The sequence below is a fragment of the Penaeus japonicus genome, unplaced genomic scaffold (assembly GCF_977035675.1).
Source record: "Penaeus japonicus unplaced genomic scaffold, GWHDUDI00000001_assembly GWHDUDI00000005, whole genome shotgun sequence".
NCBI classification, from domain to species: Eukaryota; Metazoa; Arthropoda; class Malacostraca; order Decapoda; family Penaeidae; genus Penaeus; species Penaeus japonicus.
The window spans coordinates 2,799,823-2,804,822 of NW_028234407.1; positions in this window are offsets into that span (position 1 = coordinate 2,799,823).

Consider the following 5,000-nt stretch of genomic DNA (forward strand, 5'->3'; position numbering starts at 1 on the left):
CTTTTGACCAAAATACAAGTTCAACAAAATGAGGAAATGTAGTTTGTTAAAAGTTTTGTGTGTGTATGTGTGTGTGTGTGGGGGGGGGTGAGTGTGTGTGTGTGTGTGTGTGTGTGTGTGTGTGTGTGGGTGTGTGTGGGGGGGGGTGGGTGTGTGTGTGTGGGGGGGGGGTGTGTGTGTGTGTGTGTGTGTGTGTGGGTGTGTGGGGGGGGGGGGGGGGTGTGTGTATGTGTGTGTGGGTGTGTGTGGGTGTGTGTGGGGGGGGGGGTGAGTGTGTGTGTGTGTGTGTGTGCGAGGAATAAAACGTATGCTTATTGTGGTGCAATTCAGATATTCGCCTTTCCGTTTTTGTTTTTGTTTTCTTTTTAGTTTTGGTTTTTAGGTGCGGGGGGGGGGGGGTGCTAAAGAGTCTGGTCTAAAACCATCTTAAATATGCCGTAATTACATATGCTCTATGTATGTAAATAGTATAAAAACTCTGAATTTCCCTTGTCACTTTTTTCTTGTAATTAACACAAAAAAGCTGTATCTGCTCCCACATTTACATATACTTGTACTTTTTTCATGTCTACAAACGTGATCATATTTCGTGTATGTACGCGTACATCCACAGCTATATACGGTTGTCTTTTAAATTCACGTGAATGTATTTTGTGTTTTTACGTTACGTTTCTCACCGCTGGGAGTGACACGCATTTCTTGTGGTTACTTAGTAGTTTTTTAATGCTATTTGGATGCTTCTGCTACTAGCAATTAGCAGGCTGGTCCCCAATCCTGCTACTAGCAATTAGCAGGCTGGTCCCCAATCCTGCTACTAGCAATTAGCAGGCTGGTCCCCAATCCTGCTACTAGCAATTAGCAGGCTGGTCCCCAATCCTGCTCCTAGCAATTAACAGGCTGGTCCCCAATCCTGCTACTATCAGTTAGCAGGCTGGTCCCCAATCCTGCTCCTAGCAATTAACAGGCTGGTCCCCAATCCTGCTACTAGCAATTAACAGGCTGGTCCCCAATCCTGCTACTAGCAATTAACAGGCTGGTCCCCAATCCTGCTACTAGCAATTAACAGGCTGGTCCCCAATCCTGCTACTAGCAATTAACAGGCTGGTCCCCAATCCTGCTACTATCAGTTAGCAGGCTGGTCCCCAATCCTGCTCCTAGCAATTAACAGGCTGGTCCCCAATCCTGCTACTATCAGACTTGGTCCAATCCTGCTCTAGCATAACAGGCTGGTCCCCAATCCTGCTACTAGCAATTAACAGGCTGGTCCCCAATCCTGCTACTATCAGTTAGCAGGCTGGTCCCCAATCCTGCTCCTAGCAATTAACAGGCTGGTCCCCAATCCTGCTACTATCAGTTAGCAGGCTGGTCCCCAATCCTGCTCCTAGCAATTAGCAGGCTGGTCCCCAATCCTGCTACTAGCAATTAACAGGCTGGTCCCCAATCCTGCTACTAGCAATTAACAGGCTGGTCCCCAATCCTGCTACTAGCAATTAACAGGCTGGTCCCCAATCCTGCTACTAGCAATTAACAGGCTGGTCCCCAATCCTGCTCCTAGCAATTAACAGGCTGGTCCCCAATCCTGCTACTAGCAATTAACAGGCTGGTCCCCAATCCTGCTCCTAGCAATTAACAGGCTGGTCCCCAATCCTGCTCCTAGCAATTAACAGGCTGGTCCCCAATCCTGCTCCTAGCAATTAACAGGCTGGTCCCCAATCCTGCTACTAGCAATTAACAGGCTGGTCCCCAATCCTGCTCCTAGCAATTAACAGGCTGGTCCCCAATCCTGCTACTAGCAATTAGCAGGCTGGTCCCCAATCCTGCTCCTAGCAATTAACAGGCTGGTCCCCAATCCTGCTACTAGCAATTAACAGGCTGGTCCCCAATCCTGCTCCTAGCAATTAACAGGCTGGTCCCCAATCCTGCTACTAGCAGTTAGCAGGCTTGGGTTGCTGCCTACCGAATAGTATCCCATCCATCCCTCCTCCTCAGGTGAGAGGAAGAAATTGGGATGATATCCATTCGTCGCTCTCTCTCTCTCTCTATCTATCTATCTATCTCTTTCTCTCTATATATATATGTCATTCTCTCTCTCTCTCTCTATCTATCTATCTATCTATCTCTTTCTCTCTCTATATATATGTCTCTCTCTCTTTATCTATCTATCTATCTCTTTCTCTCTCTATATATATATGTCATTCTCTCTCTCTCTCTCTCTATCTATCTATCTATCTCTTTCTCTCTCTATATATATGTCTCTCTCTATCTATCTATCTATCTCTTTCTCTCTCTATATGTATATGTCATTCTCTCTCTCTCTCTCTCTCTCTATCTATCTATCTCTTTCTCTCTCTATATATATGTCTCTCTCTATATATGTCTCTCTCTCTCTATCTATCTATCTATCTCTTTCTCTCTCTATATGTATATGTCATTCTCTCTCTCTCTCTCTCTCTATCTATCTATCTATCTCTTTCTCTCTATATATATATGTCTCTCTCTATATATGTCTCTCTCTATATATGTCTCTCTCTCTCTATCTATCTATCTATCTCTTTCTCTCTCTATATATATATGTCATTCTCTCTCTCTCTCTCTCTATCTATCTATCTCTTTCTCTCTCTATATATATGTCTCTCTCTATATATATGTCTCTCTCTCTCTCTCTATCTATCTATCTCTTTCTCTCTCTCTCTCTTACTCTTGATTTCTTTATGGACACATACATATGTCCCTTTTTGTTATTACCTTCTTGCTTACTCTTTGGGTGCACCAACCAAGTTTCCAACGGCTTACCCATCTTTGGTCCTAGCAATTAGCAAAGACACAGACACAGACACAAACACAGACACAGACACAGACACAGACACAGACACAGACACAGACACTCGCCTGAGAGAAAGGCTTCTCTAGCCTATCTTACTCTTTTCTCCTGTTATGGTGCTACCGTTTCCTCTTGTTATGGTCTACTTGTTCTCTTTATGTGCTACGTATTTCCTCTTGTTATGGTGCTACCGTTGGTTCTTCTTGTTATGGTGCTACGTTGTTCCTCTTGTTTATGGTGCTACCGGTTGTTCTTCTTTATTATGGTGCTACCGATGGTGGCTACGTTTGTCCACATGGTGCTACAGTTCTTCTTGTTATGGTGCTACCGGTTGTTCCTCTTGTTATGGTGCTACCGGTTGGTTCTTTTGTTATGGTGCTACCGGTGTTTTCTCTTGTTAGTGCTACCGTTGTTCTCCTTGTTATGGTGCTACACCGGTATGTCCTCTTGTTATGGTTGGTTCTTGTTATGTGCTACCGTTGTTCTCTTCTATTATGGTGCTACCGGTTGGTTCTCCTTGTTATGGTGCTACCGGTTTGTTCCTCTTGTTATGGTGCTACCGGTTTGTTCTTCTTGTTATGGTGCTACCCGGTTGTTCTTCTTGTTATGGTGCTACCGGTTGTTCTTCTTTTATGTGCTACCGGTTGGTGTTCTTCTTGTTATGGTGCTACCGGTTGTTCTTCTTGTTATGGTGCTACCGTTGTTCTTCTTGTTATGGTGCTACCGGTTTGTTCTCTTGTTATGGTGCTACCGTTAGTTCTTGTTATGGTGCTACGGTTTTGTTCTTCTTGTTATGGTGCTACGGTTTGTTCTCTTGTTATGGTGCTACGTTGTTTCTCTTGTTATGGTGCTACCGGTTGTTCTTCTTGTTATGGTGCTACCGGTTGTTCTCTTGTTTATATGGTGCTATGCTACCGGTTTGTTCCTGTTGTTATGGTGCTAGCGGTTTGTTCCACTTGTTATGGTGCTACCGGTTGGTTCTTCTTGTTATGGTGCTACAGGTTGGTTCCTCTCGTTATGGTGCTACCGGTTGGTTCTCCTTGTTATGGTGCTACCGGTTTGTTCTTTTTATAACAATACACAAAAAATGTGCTACCTATCCGTTTGTTCCTCTTGTTATGGTGCTACCGGTTAGTTCTTGTTATGGTGCTACCGGTTTGTTCTTCTTGTTATGGTGCTACCGGTTTGTTCCTCTTGTTATGGTGCTACCGGTTGGTCCTTCTTGTTATGGTGCTACCGGTTAGTTCTTGTTATGGTGCTACCGGTTTGTTCTTCTTGTTATGGTGCTACCGGTTTGTTCCTCTTGTTATGGTGCTACCGGTTTGTTCCTCTTGTTATGGTGCTACCGGTTGGTCCTTCTTGTTATGGTGCTACCGGTTAGTTCTTGTTATGGTGCTACCGGTTAGTTCTTGTTATGGTGCTACCGGTTTGTTCTTGTTATGGTGCTACCGGTTGGTTCTTCTTGTTATGGTGCTACCGGTTGGTCCTTCTTGTTATGGTGCTACCGGTTTGTTCCTCTTGTTATGGTGCTACCGGTTGGTTCTTCTTGTTATGGTGCTACCGGTTTGTTCTTGTTATGGTGCTACCGGTTGGTTCTTCTTGTTATGGTGCTACCGGTTTGTTCTTTTTATTATGGTGCTACCGGTTGGTCCTTCTTGTTATGGTGCTACCGGTTAGTTCTTGTTATGGTGCTACCGGTTTGTTCTTCTTGTTATGGTGCTACCGGTTTGTTCTTCTTGTTATGGTGCTACCGGTTTGTTCTTCTTGTTATGGTGCTACCGGTTTGTTCCTCTTGTTATGGTGCTACCGGTTTGTTCTTCTTGTTATGGTGCTACCGGTTAGTTCTTGTTATGGTGCTACCGGTTGGTTCTTCTTGTTATGGTGCTACCGGTTTGTTCTTCTTGTTATGGTGCTACCGGTTTGTTCTTCTTGTTATGGTGCTACCGGTTTGTTCCTCTTGTTATGGTGCTACCGGTTAGTTCTTGTTATGGTGCTACCGGTTTGTTCTTCTTGTTATGGTGCTACCGGTTGGTTCTTCTTGTTATGGTGCTACCGGTTGGTTCTTCTTGTTATGGTGCTACCGGTTGGTTCTTCTTGTTATGGTGCTACCGGTTTGTTCTTTTTATTATGGTGCTACCGGTTTGTTCTTCTTGTTATGGTGCTACCGGTTTGTTCCTCT